The following is a 14,616-nucleotide window of genomic DNA, read 5'->3' on the forward strand; positions in this document are numbered from 1 at the left end:
TCGGCGTGCATCTGTTACCTGTTGTTCCGTAATGTGCGTACGGGCGAGTTGGCGTGCTTCTTCGGCATAGGTCGTGAAGTCTTCTGCGTCAGGTGCAAGCACCTGGTCGTCAGCCACGCATAGCAGCATGGCTTCAACCATGGTCCGCACATCTCGTCCGTAGACTAGACGAAACGGAGTGAATGTAGTGGTCTCTTGGACGGCCGTATTGTATGCAAATCTTACATAAGGTAGGATGGCATCCATTCACTACGTTTCGTCTAGTCTACGGACGAGATGCGCGGACCATGCTTGAAGCCATGCTGCCATGCGTGGCTGACGACCAAGTGCTTGCACTGGACGCAGAAGACTTCACGACCTATGACGAAGAAGCACGCCAACTCGCCCGTACGCACACTACGGAATAACAGGTAACAGATGCACGCCGATGGCGGCGGCGGGAAACGGTAAACAACACAGTCATCTGCAAACAGGCGTAAGCGGGATTAAATGCTAGAGGGGAAATCGTTAATGTAGATTAGAAAAAGTAAGGGTCCAAGTACGCTTCCCTGTGGTACGTCTGAGGTTACGTCATATAGGGACGAGGAAGAACCGAGGTCCTCTGAACCGTGACCCGTGGTCGTCTGAAATCTTGCCCTACAGGTGCTGTCAAACCAAGCAAGGTGCCGCACGAGATTCGCATTTGTGTCCATGTTTTCTACGTTATTAGCATGCTCCCGAAGCCGGTTATTAATGCAGCGGCCAGTTTGGCCAGCGTATGAAGCCCCACAAGAGAGGGGAATGCAGTAAATCGCACCTATGACACCTTAAACGTCGAGGATCCCATGCTTCTTGTTGCAACCCCCGCATGCACAACCAGTGATACGAGGGCAAAGCTTAGAGACAGCTTGTTTGGCGCAGAGAACACGAAGGGCACATGGCGCCTGCTAGCCACTTTTTTCAGGTTATGGGAGAGTCCATGGACTTAAGGGACCACCGCCGGCTTCAACGAAGGGAGTTCAGTTCTCTTCCGGGCGACATTTTCTTTCAGCATCAGGGTTTCAGCGAGAGCTGAAATGGCTGGGCCAGGGTTGCCTGCTGTTAAGAGTCGCCAAACCTGATCGTTGTTTGTGAATATTGTGAATTTGTGAGGGAAATATTGTTGAATTTTGTGACGGCAAGATTTTTGAAGATCAGAATCCGAGCAAAGTGAGACTACAGCTTTTTTTGACACCACGGAATGTGCCGAGTCATAGCTGAGGAGATCTTTGTTGGCGTTGGGGAGTACACCCATCAAATATGGTCTCGGTAGAATATAAGCTTAAGGTCTAAAAAACGTAGCACCTGATTGCGCGAAAGTTCATGGGTAAAAACTAAACCTTTTCCCGGTTGATTAAAATTAATTAAAAGCAAAGAAACAATATGGTCAAGGGATGTAAAATAACCTGACTTTAAAAGAATGATGTTACTTGGTTAGGCATTTCCGATTGGATGAAGAGAAGTAACGTCATTTCTGGTCTAAGTGAGGTATTTCTGACGTAGTGACGTCATTTCTCTACAACCAATAAAAATTATAGTCGGGTGACGTCCGTTCTCTTCAGCCAATGGGAATTATCCGACATGATGACGCCACTCTCCTCTAACTAGTGGTCGCAAATTATAATCGATGACGCGATTATGATCGATGACGCGATGACTGGCTGTGTAGGGAAGGGGTCATTGCCTTGAGTGCAACTGGTTGCCCAAGGGGGGAGGGAGGGGCAATGTCGTAGGGGTTATAAAGGGAGAGCTCGCGGCGGGAATCTCTCTTGCCGCGGCGTTACTGCCCGACTGCCCCGCCGACCCCGCTTCCTGCCCGCGCCTCCCGGATTACCCAAAGCCGTTCGACGATGACTTCGTGAGCTACTGAACCTTATATTATTGGATAGAACCTTCTTCTGCAGTGTGCTTTGCCTTGCGCTAGGTTCATAGACTGTTTCCTAGCGTACTCTGTCGTTGCCTATTTCGTCCGAACCCGCCGTGGCTGTGACTTTGCGCCACGGGTTGGAGACGCGAGCCGCTTACGAGAACGCCCGCGCATAGCCGGCACGGAAGCTGACCTTCCCGGTCGGCTGGAAGCAGAGTGACCCCATAGTGTCAACGTTGAGTACACGATCCTTCCTGCGGATTTTATTACGCGTACCTTCCGCAGAAAGCATCTGAGAGATTGGCGTGCCTGTATGTTTAGATGCTGTATATTGTCACGTAGCAAGCAGTTGGTACAGGTAGCGACACGTCCAGACGGCAGAGGAACGCCAACACCGAGATGATGCCAGCGGACACCGAGACGGCCAGGATGGAACGTCGAACTTCGTCTTCTTCAGCAGCGAACCGCGTGGCGCACGAGCTGCGTGCCGAACAGCCGCCGAGCGGCTATTGTTGTAGACGCGGCATTACCCTCCCTCTCGGAAAGAGCATCGGCCCGATGCTTTAACAAGAAAATAGGGAGAAAAAAAACAGAGTAACGCACTGCACTTAGTCACTGAATGTCTCGCGAAAAATAGGGCTTCATTCGCACTACATGAACAATCTCTGGTCTCTGCTGACGGCGAGTAGTCCGGGAAGCCCCATCAGGGAGAACTTCATAGGTTACGTCGCTTAGCTGACGGAGAACTCGGTAGGGGCCGAAATACTGCTTGAGCAGTTTTTCGGAAAGGCCACGGCGTCGAATGGGGGTCCATACCCACACTTTGTCGTCCGGGGCGAACGTCATCAGTCTGTGGCGGCGGTTGTAACGTCGGGCGTCGCGGTCTTGTTGGTTCAGGATGCTCACTCTTGCAAGTTGTCGAGCTTCTTCTGCGCGAAGCGTGAACTCCTCGGCGCCAACGTCGGGGTCGCGGCCATCATGGGGCAGCATTGCTTCCAACATTGTCGACACTTCGCGGCCGTACAACAGACAGAAGGGCGTCCTCCGCGTGGTTTCCTGTTGAGCCGTGTTATACGCGAAAGTAATATATGGCAGGATATCGTCCCAAGATCGATGCTCAACGTCAACATACATGGACAGCATGTCGACGAGAGTTTTGTTGAGGCGCTCGGTCAGGCCATTCGTCTGGGGATGGTAGGCGGTTCTTTTCCTGTGAGTAGTGCCACTCAGCCGCATGAGGGATTCCAAGAGTTTGGCAGTGAAAGCGGTGCCTCTATCCGTGATAATTAGTTCTGGAGCGCCATGCCGGAGGACGATGCGTTCCACAAAAAATTTCGCAGCCTCGGCTGCTGTAGCGCGCTGGAGGGCCTTGGTTTCAGCGTAGCGCGTAAGGTAATCAGTGGCGACGATAATCCACCGGTTTCCTGAAGATGAAGTTGGAAAAGGGCCGAGAAAGTCTATGCCAACTTGCTCAAACGGGAGTCTGGGCACTTGAACGGGATGTAAAAGTCCAGCTGGCTTGACAGGGGGTGTTTTTCGTCGTTGACAATTGCGGCACGTGCGCACATAGTGTCGTACAGTCGCCGCAAGCTTAGGCCAGTAATAGCTCTTTTTGATCCGAGCCAGAGTGCGGGCGTAGCCGAGGTGACCTGCGGTGGGCTCGTCGTGACACGCCTGCAAGATTTCTTCACGGAGATTCGCTGGAACGAGGAGGAGGTAGTCGCTTCCGGTTGGAGAAAAGTTGGATGTACAGCACGTTGTTGCGCAGACAAAAGGAGGACTGGGTTCTTGCGAAGGGCTGGGGAACCTCCTCGGTACGTGCTTCCAGGAAGTCGATGAGAGGTTTCAGCGCCGGGTCCTCACGTTGCTGACTGGGAATAGTCGCTGCGTCTACGGCTGCGATGAGAGGAAAGTCCGGTTCGTCGTCGTTGCGCGCAGCCTCGACTGGATATCTGGACAAGCAGTCGGCATCGTTGTGCTGGCGCCCTGATTTATACACGATGGACATGTCAAACTCCTGAAGGTGTAAGCTCCAACGCGCAAGGCGGCCAGAGGGATCCCGTAAGTTCATCAACCAGCAGAGAGAGTGGTGGTCGGTTACAACTTGAAAATGTCGGCCGTACAGGTAAGGTCGAAATTTTGTCACAGCCCATACCACGGCAAGGCATTCTTTTTCGGTCGTGGAATAATTAGATTCAGCACGAGACAGAGTGCGGCTGGCGTATGCTATTACGCACTCAGCGCCGTCCTGCCACTGGACGAGTACAGCACCGAGACCCACGTTGCTGGCATCTGTGTGCACGAGAATCGAAATGACCAAGGACAGGCGTGGTTTGCAAGCGTCGCCGTAATTCATCAAATGCCTGCTGCTGCTGCTGTTCTGTCCACGTGAATGGGACTTCCTCTCTTGTAAGATGCGTCAACGGTGCAGCAAGTCGGGGAAAGTTGGCAATGAACCGCCGGTAATACGCGCAAAGGCCCAAAAAACGCCGGACCGTTTTCTTGTCCGAAGGAGTGGGAAAGTTGGCGACGGCAGCTGTTTAGCAGGATCCGGCCGGACGCCACGATGGCTGACGACATGGCCCAGGAAAAGGAGCTCCTCATAACCAAAGTGGCATTTCTCGGGCTTCAACGTCAGGCCGGCAGATCGTATAGCCTGTAGCACGGTCAAGAGGCGCTGGAGGTGTTCATGGCACGTTGGCGAAAATACAACAACGTCGTCCAGGTATACCAAGCACGTCTGCCATTTCAGGCCCAACAAAACAGCGTCCATCATTCTCTGAAATGTTGCCGGAGCTGAACACAAACCGAAAGGAAGGACCTTGAACTCATAAATGCCATCCGGCGTCACGAACGCTGTCTTCTCGCGATCCCGCTCGTCAACTTCGATCTGCCAGTAACCACTTTTTAAGTCCAGCGAAGAAAAGTAGCGCGCGTGCCGCAACCGGTCAAGAGAGTCGTCAATGCGTGGTAACGGGTAGACGTCTTTCTTGGTAACCTGGTTAAGCTTCCGGTAGTCAACGCAAAATTGCAGACTACCATCCTTCTTCTTGACCAAAACCACAGGCGAAGCCCACGGGCTCCTCGACGGCTGAATAACACCATCCTGCAGCATCTCTTTGACTTGTTCAGCTATGGCTTCACGCTCCCGCAGTGAGACACGGTATGGGTTTTGCCGAATTGGTCGGGTACTGTAGTCCGTAATGATGCGGTGCTTAGCGAGAGGCGTCTGTTTGACTGCCGATGTAGACGGGAAACAGTCTTGGAACTGATGCAGTAGGCCGACTAGGCGGCGTTCGGGGGTCTTCGTTATATCCGCTGTCAGCAACCTTCCCCCCCGAGGTCGCCGCTTTCAGTTTCCCCGGCGCGGGCTTGGAGACCGGCCGCGCAGTCCATCTGAGAAAGCCTGGCGGCTGGGCGACGTGATGCGTGCGGGAGACGGAGATCGGGGTCGGCGGTTAGAGGTGGTGTCATGGGCAGCAAGGTACTCCTCTATTTCGTGGGGTCGCTCAGCGAAACGGGGACAAGGAGCGTCACGTGGGAAACCCCGGAGGCCGATTTCACGGTATGGCCAACGGCGATACAGGTTGCCGGCTTCCCCGCAATGGTAAAAGAGCGTCTGCTGATCAGAAGTGCGCCAAACAGCCGCCTTCCGGGCCGGTGGACGCATGGCAGGTCCTCGCTGAGGCCGCTGGTAGAATGACGGTGGCGGAGCGGTTGGCGGCGGCGGGTGGTACGGCAAGCGTTGCACAGGTGGCAACTCGGAACGGAGAGCCGCGGCGTAGCTCATGGGGCGTGGCTCCGGCATGACTGGAGGAGGCGGTGAAAATGCTTGGCGAATCTCGCCGCGCACAACCTCGGTAAGAGCCGCAGCCGTCGGATCAGACGAGGCAAGGGTCAGTTTCTGCAGCTCTTCACGGACCACCGCGAGTATGAGCTCACGCAGCGACGCATTGTCGCTGGACACGCTCAAAGAAGCCGCACTGGCGCTTGGCTCACCGCACATTTCGGCGGCAGCGTTTCGGCGGCAGCGTTGATGCAAGGCCCGCTCAATGGCGGTCGCCTCTTTGATGAAGTCGGCTACCGTCTGCGGGGGATTTCGGACCAAACCAGCGAGAGTTGGTCCTTCACACCTTGCATCAGGTGGCGGAGCTTCGCGGATTCCGCCATATCTGGGTCAGCGCACCGACAAAGACGGGTCACGTCCTCGGCGAACATGGCAACGGTCTTATTAGGCTTTTGGACGCGAGCGTCCAGGAGGCGCCACGCACGATCCCGGCGGTCCGTGCTAGCAAAGGTGTCCCGGACCTGCTGGCGGAAGGTATCCCAGCTTTGGAGATCAGCCTCCCTGTTCTCGAACCAAATTTTGGCTCCATCTTCGAGGGCGAAATACACGTTCCGCAGCTTCTGCGCAGGGCTCCATTGGTTGAAATCGGCAACCCGCTCAAACTGGTCAAGCCAGTCTTCAACGTCTTCGAAAGTGACGCCATGGAAGCTGGCTGGCACGCGGGGTTGCTGGAGCGTCAAGTGTGAAGCGCTAGCCTGAGCCATGGTGGTATGCTCACCAGGTCGATGAGTGCGTGCCTCTTTTGGGAGGAGACCAAACTCTGGGACCAGTCCCAGGAGGCGGCGGCTGCTGCGGTGAACGGGCGTGCAGACAAGGGGTAGCTGGTCGGGACTCGATTAGCGGCTGTCTGAAGAGGTGTTGGACATGGGACGTCGGGCCCGCACCTCCACCAGTGTCACGTAGCAGTTGGTACAGGTAGCGCCGCGTACAGACGGCAGAGGAACGCCAACACCGAGATGATGCCAGCGCACACCGAGACGGCCAGGATGGAACGTCGAGCTTGGTCTTCTTCAGCAGCGAACCGCGTGGCGCACGAGCTGCGTGCCGAACAGCCGCCGAGCGGCTATTGTTGTAGACGCGGCAATATTTAGCTGTATCTTTAGATGCTAACTGTTGACGAAGCGAAGCAAAGCTGTTTTGTTATGCTTGGTGTAGCTCGATGGATATCGTTTTTATACGGGGGGAGGAGGAAAGAAGAACAGGAAGAACTTATAGAAGAAGATGATAGACTCCTAGAATACCACGCAGATGATGTGGCAAAGCTATACCAACCACTCTCGAATACTGGCGACAAGGGGACCGTCTCTGTCCTAGCCCGAACTTGTTAGGAAGAGCGGAGATTCATCGTAGCTGCTACTCTAATTGACATATGCTTCCTTATATGTGTTTACAATACTTCTTCCCAGTGAGAACGTAAATGCCGTGGACGTCCAGGAGATGACTGGGATGTCATGAGAACGTCCAGTCGAGTTGCAGTACCCATTAGGATATGACCTAACGCAAAGGCATTCACAAAGTTTTAGGCTTTGTACCTACGCTTTGCGCGGTCGGCACAGTTTCTGTTTTCGCGAAATAACAGCCTCGCGCAGCCTGCCGCTCGCACGTAGGCACGAAGCTAGACGAGCGTCTGCTCCGGCGCCTCCCCGACATCTCGCGGTTCGTCGCTAGGTGATAAATGTGTCTCCGCCGTCGCGCTAGAAATCTTGAGCGCGGATTCTCAATAGGCTGGGCGAATACTATACGTGACTACAGATAGCAGTTTCCCATGCAAGCTTATAACGGGGCAATGAACTATTTGGAATGAGAGGGCTCCCATCCGGTATGCGGAGGGCAGTAAGTAAAAAATCACTGAGTCGCGGGCACGCACAGGTTTCTCGGGGCACTTACATCCTCTGATTATGGCCATTCATTAAAAAGAAGAAACGTTCAATGAAAATTTTTGTCTGCGCTTGTTGGTTCGTTGTTTTTCTTCGGCAGATTACCATAGCGCAACGGAACAGACACACAAAAAGAAGACACGCAAGAGAGCCAGCGCCCGTCCTGTCTTGCGTGTCTCCTTCTTGTGTCTGTGTTCCACAGTGCTCTGCTAATCTGCCGAAGCAAAAAAACGACGAACGTTTAGAAAATATACAAGTCGGTCTGCGCTATTGTAATCTCTTTTTTGAGACGACAGTAGCCCCGTCTGCTACTTAACAGTCGGGGCTATAGTTGTGGTTTCGCACATCTCATCTGCTACGCATGCAGCTCGTACGTGGAACATGTCTAGCGGAGGAAAGCCTGCGCAGAGGTCCAGCCTGGTGTCTCAGACCGAGCCACTCACCCTAGCTGTTGTTTTGAAGCGACAGCTTCACACGCCAACCACTTTGCCTCGTTCAGCGTGGTCGCACCTGGGCCGTATGCCCGTGGCTGCAGCTGTGCGCCGGAGCCGCCGCAAAGGCCGTTGCCTAGCAACCGCCGCACCTGTTCTTCGCCGTTTGGTGCGTTATCTGGTATGACGTCATCTAGCCGCCCGGCGGGGGTACCTATATATAGAAGCAGTCATGTCTAGGAGGTGGGAGCTATGGCCGCTTATCTGTTTTTTCAGCCAGCGTCCGCTTTGCGGGACGCGGTTGTTGCTGCGACGCGTGTCTTTTCTCTCCCTTTTCTCTCTCCTGTGATCGTTTAATTATCTTCTATCTGCACGTGGCAGCGGTGGTGGCTCGGCTGGAGCCAGTTGACAGGCCCGAGCAAGTTCTTTTAAACCGAAAGCTTTACTACTCACACTTTCAAGCCTTTGCCGTGCGACGGCGGTGCACATGAAATGACCTTTCGCATGACCTCTGTGTGACGTCACGCCGAAGAGCTGGGCGACCACCTCGCGCCGTCTGCGAGTAGTGGCGGTGCCACCACCGGCAGCCTTAGATTAGATTGGATTAGATTAGATTAGATTATAATACATTATATTATATTATATTATATTATATTATATTATATTATATTATATTATATTATATTATATTATATTATATTATATTATATTATATTATATTATATTATATTATATCAGATTGGATTGTATAACCGATGCATCACCACAAGTCTAGCCACAAGCACCACCACCAGCTACACTACCAGTTGAACCATGGCGTAGGTACGGATATTGCTTCCGCAATTACCGGGCTTTACAAAGCTAAGCCAAAACGAATTTTTCATTCTTCTCTCAGTCGCAACAACATGAACACGGCTCGCTAATCAATCACGCAGTATTCGTCTGCCATCGCGGTGGACTCTCGAACCGCACCGTACAGGAAGGGAGGAAGTTCGAGTGAAAGAAGAAAGAGAAAGAGGGGCTGTAACGAAGGAAATGAAAATTGTATTTCAGGAAAAAAGTTACGCATTAATGGTCTCCCATATCTAGGTAGACAGCCGACATCCGTTCGTAGAGGAAGGGAGGAAGTGGGAGTGATAGAAGAAAAAGAGGCCGTAATGAAGAAAATGAATTTGAGGAAAGGAAATTACGCAGTAACTGTGAATCCACGTCCAGGGACGATGATGAAGAAGGAACGCCCAGCGAAACGCAGCGGCGAAACACTGACTTTACATAAAATTCGGCTCAGCGAGCTCCACTCGGCCACCTGTGGCCATCGCTTCAGTCCAGGTTTAACGACAGCTAAGCCACAACCAATATTTTTTTGGTTCATGCGGTGCCATAAAGCCGGTTTTTTTTCCAAATCAAATCAAATTTCTTTCATATTTACACCACAGTACGTGGTTATGGGGTATATATACATCAGGAGGCCCAAAACTCGCAACTGCAATTAGGACCTCCTATGGCTACATGAACAGAGTACATAAATTGATAAAAATCAATGGAGCGTTTCATTATGCTTAATTCCTCTCGCAAGTGATATTGTAAATTGGCAAATTGGTTTTTGGGGAAGGAAAATGGCACAGTATCTGTCTCATATTCCTCGGTGGACACCTAGACCGCGCCGTAAGGGAAGCGAGGAAGGTGAGAGGAGGAGGAGGTGGAGGAGGAAGAGGAGGAGGAAGAAAACTTTTATTTTTATTTACAGCGAGAGATTGATGAGGCGAGCCGGAAGGGCCCGCTCCTTACAAACACTAGGATGGATCCCTAGTCCGGGATCCCTGTAGCTTCCGCAGCGGTCAGGGCTCTAGCTACCAAAGGCTGTTGGGCATGGAGTTCGGAGCAGCCCCGCAGGGAGCTTCCCAGTCCTCTCGAGTGGGGTGGAGGTGGGGTGGGCAGGCAGGACTGGAAGGGCATGGCCACACCATGTGGAAGGTGTCTGAAAACTCCTCCTGACAGTGTGGCCACGCGCCCGAAAAAGAATTGAAGTGCTTAAGTACTGCCGGGCACAGTACACTATTGGTATAGAGGCGGAGAAGCCAGCGCTCCTCCACCCTGGTGAGGCCTTTACAGGGAGGGGGATAGAGACCATGAAAGTTTTGATAAAGAGAGGTGATCTCTTTAAAGGTGATGGCCAGATTGAAACTGAATTCCGGAGCAGGCTGCGGATGAGGCGACGCCCGGTGAGTAAGCGCGCGGGCGGCAGCGTCGGCTGAGTCGTTCCCCTCAAGACCCGCATGAGCCGGAGCCCACACGATGGTAGGATGGGTCGGAAACCCTGTGTATTCGCATGCGTGGAGAATTTTGAAATCACGGTCTGCAATATACCCTTGCTCAACATTGCGGCAGGTGGCCCTGGATTCCGTCATCATAACTCGGGACTCTGGATCTGCGGCGGCCAGTGCGATGCCGATCTCTTCCGCAGAAGTAATGTTTGGGGCACGGAAAGTAAGGCCCTGAACTGTAGTGTTTTGGTGGATGACGGCCGCCGTGTACCAACCCCCATTGTGTGGGCCGGCCGCATCCACATAGAAGACACTTGGATTATGGCCATATTTTTGAGAAATAGCCTCCGCCCGCGCGAGACGGCGACCATCATGGGTGTCTGCAGTCATGTCTTCGGAAGGGGTCGCACCTGGAGTGCAAAGCGCCAGGCTTCAGGGATGCGGACCCGTTCTTCTGTCTGTGTTGCGTAGGATATGTGAAAGCGGGTCAGAAGGCGGCTCCCCGCAGGTGTTTTGCTCAGGCGCAAGTATTGATTGTTAACATGAGCTTCTCGTAACTCCCCAAAGGTGTTGGTCATCCCCAGACCGAGGAGACGCTTGTTGGACGTCGTTATGGGGAGGTCGAGCGCTGTGTTATAAATCTCGCGGAGAACTACATCTACGGCATTACATCGCATTTGCGTAGGTGGAGGTAGGGAGCCGAATATAAAATCCGGCTGGTTACGAATGCATTGGCCAGCCGAAGGGCATCTTTGCATCATAGTCCCCCCCTTTTACTGGATACCCGGCGGAGCATCCGACCCACCTGGTCCCCCACCTTACGTAGCTTGTTTAGGGTAGTGTCTATCTTGCGCCTACGGTGAATGAAGAGCCCCAGTATCCGGATCTCCTCCTGTTCGGGTATCGTGCCGCTAAGTAGAGAAAGGGCAATTATGGGTGTGCACTTAGAGTTGGGGCTTATGTGCACAGATTCCGATTTGCTCGGGAAGCATTCAAGACCACAGCGACGAGCGTATTTGTCCACGATAGCTGCCGCTCTTTCCAGGTTGGTCTCGATGTCTCCAACCGATTGTTGTGTTGCCTAGAGGGGGATGTCGTCCGCATACAGAACGTGCTGTACACCGGCGACCTCTGCCAACTGGGTAAGGAGCTTCATCATGGCCAGATTAAATAGTAATTTCGAGAGGACAGCTCCCTGTGGGATCCCTCGTGTGCCAAGTTAATATGGGCCATATTCCAGGCAGCACAAGAACATTGGCCGAATGTCGGGCAATTGTTGGCAAAAGCTGGCACGAACATTGCTCCTACAATTGATATTTGGGCCGAGCGGTACCATTTTGCACATTGGCCCTACTTGCATGCCAGCTTAAGGCCAACGTTCGGCCGATCGAGCGGCCAACGCAGGCTCGGCGTTCGTTCTGCAGCATGGGCCGGTAAAGGTCTCATACCGGAATCCCACTTTCGAATAATGACATTCGCTTGCTAATAATGGTATCCAGCTTTCGAGGTGCTGTCCAGGTGCCGTCAAAAGTAAACGAAAGGTAATATTAAGGAAAAAATTTAATCAGTGCCCGTTCAATTCATGCATCCTTGAATACATATGTGCAGACTAATTGTGGTCGCGCTAAATTGCACTCTGCACCAACATGGACCGTTATGCTTTAGATTTAATGAAATTAAATCTTTTTTGACAAAGTCGCCTTCTGTATAGCTATGACGGCGACTGTACCATTCTACCTAGCAAATATTCATAAATGAGTGTGCCAAAGAATTACAGAAAAAAGACCCGTTTATTGCTTTGAGTTGCAAGAATCACGCTTCTAGCGCACACTGGATGGCTTGCGCTACCACCAGCCACTCTGGGGAGTAAAGAAAGAGGTCCAAGAGCATGGTGGCAGAGGTTGTGGGAAAATAATTATTTTCAAGTTTGGTGCCTGCCGATCAGGTTGGACAAGCTCGGCAAGCTGCTGTGGCACGGCTAAGGCATCCATAAAGTTCTCAACGGAGCTGTCCCCCGGTGAACTGATCAGTCATATCCGAAGTAATCGTTGCACTCCACTTGCAAGAACGCCGTTGGACTGCATTCAAACAAATTCCTGGTCCAGCTCTTGCACGATGGCCTCACTAAGCGCCAAGCCTGCAAAGAGATGCATGATGTCATGGTAAGTTCAATTATGGCCATCACAGAACAAAAACAAAAATGATTAAATAACACCGAATTTTGTGAAACACAGTCTGCGTGAAGACACTAGCAACATATTTTACAGAATAAGCTTTAATTTATGCTTAAGAACCAGCACCACATCAGTTGCGCCAAGTGGAATTTAATTTAATAAACTTGCCTTGTAGCAAATGGTTCATTTTTAGTTTAATGCGTCGTGTCGCCCTCCCAGTAAGTATATTCAATGCGAGATAAGCAAATTAATGTGATATTGAAAACAGATTAATTTATTATTTTGTTTTAATATCATAACTCGTATCTCTAAATTGCAAGCTAACTTTTTATTCAAGTAAATAAGCACAGGTTGTAGCGTCTCTTCAACATGGACGACCAAACATAATTTTTGATAAGTTTTTTTAAATGGGGTTAAAAATACGGCTTGCCATTTTTTGCGAAATACGCTGAACGAAATAAACTCAGGGCACCTTTGTTTTACCTTACACGCTTCGCATGCATGATATAATTGGATTCGAAACTGCGACTTGACAACCACAGAAGAACACTCGTCTGGTAGTCCAGAGTAATGCCGTTTTTTCATTGCGAGACAACTTGGGCAAAAGCTTTAACCATAAATTGCGGATTTTCTATTGCGCCTGCAAGTGTAGAAGGCAAAAACAAGCAGTGCAGAAGTATTACACATATTATTACCAACTGGTCTGCAGTGGAAAATAAATTAGGCGGTTCTGATTCCCGTCGGACATAAGCGGTAAAGGACATATTTCCGGATGCATCCTGTCTCAGGTCATATGAATTCAAACCCGCTGTTAGCCAAAGTAGTGTAAGTTTTGTAAGTTCATCTCACCAAAGACGAAAAATTAAGTTCTCACCATTCGGCCACTTTTCCAATGCGCACGACGTCAAGCAAGCCATTTCGCAATGAGAGTGGGCACACAGATGTCGTCCTCGTGCTTGGGCTCGCTCTCTTTTCCTGCCGAAAAAATAAAGGCGCATGTAGTCAAAGCAACATTTACTCCTTTAACTTCCGGACGTATATCAAGATAAAAGAGTTTTAGTACTTACAGATAAGATCTTGCAGGCGGTACGAACCGCGTCGGGGCTCTCCTAATATATGAGTGTGGCTTTTCGCTTCCACACACTATGAACGGTGCTAGTTCGAGTGTACATGCATTTTCGTCGCGTTGGTTGTGCACGTGGTTGGGCTCCGCGCGTCGCGCGGTTCCAAGACGGCTGGAGGGGAGAGAGTAGGAGAGAGGGGAGAGGAGGGGAGGTGGCTCGAGGGGAGAGAGTAATAATCCTTTACACAGGTTTTGTGGTTCCGAGAAAAGTCGTCGAGCTGAAAGGGGGAGAAAGGGAGATCGTGGAAGGATGCACGAACGGCGACGCGCGTAGCTGCGCGCGAGGGAAAACAGCTTCGAGAAAGTGACAATAAAAAAAAAACGCTTCGCGGGGTGGGGGGCTTGCCCACTACCTTTAAAAGAGCGCGGCCGGGAGAAGTGGTGGGGAGATATTGGACTTGAAAGAGAGAGGGAACAGGGCCAAAACACATGAAAAGCGTTTGGAATTTCTGGAGAATGAGTCACATGGTCACAGGCAGTGCAGAAGGCAATATCAACAAGAAACCAGTGGATGGGAAACACGGAAGCGCCAAAGTACTGTTGCAAAGACGCAGCAAAAGCCTGACAAATTTGAAGTGAAAAACTTGAAGCTTCAAGATGAATTTCGCCAAACCGACTTCAGACACTCGCGTATTTTGCGACGCCGTAAGATGTGGCTTCTGTTAGATCAAGATGGCTTAAAATGTTACCACATAACAAAAATATAAGGCAAGAAAAATAGACAAACAGAATGCGCGCTCTTTATAGTTTCAAGTACCGTAAATGCGCCAAACAGGCTAGGTTAACATGCCTCTAACGCCAGTTGTCAGCCGATTTACTCGTTGGTCGTCGAAGAATCCTGAACTTCTTTTTTAATGTGGAAGTTTCACACAAAAAAAGCAAAAAACAAAAAAAGCATGTTGAATTGTGGTTCGCAGCTACTTTCGATGATTTTCGTCAATAAAGGTGATGTTCGAAAGAAAAAAATTCTTGCGAGTAAAAATGCAAAGACGTGAGCAAGAGCTATAGCTCGCAA

The 14,616-nt window shown here is 51.2% G+C and overlaps 1 protein-coding gene and 1 pseudogene across 1 annotated transcript in view; both read right to left on the reverse strand.

Moving 5' to 3' along the window:
- Positions 1 to 14,616, reverse strand: part of LOC149361422 (uncharacterized) — a 442,275-nt gene that overhangs the window by 88,318 nt on the left and 339,341 nt on the right. The gene's annotated exons all lie outside the window — the stretch shown is intronic.
- Positions 9,847 to 11,463, reverse strand: LOC149361424 (uncharacterized; annotated as a pseudogene).

Source organism: Amblyomma mixtum, chromosome 2, assembly GCF_055824585.1.
Source record: "Amblyomma mixtum isolate Tamu chromosome 2, ASM5582458v1, whole genome shotgun sequence".
In the NCBI taxonomy this organism is placed as follows: domain Eukaryota; kingdom Metazoa; phylum Arthropoda; class Arachnida; order Ixodida; family Ixodidae; genus Amblyomma; species Amblyomma mixtum.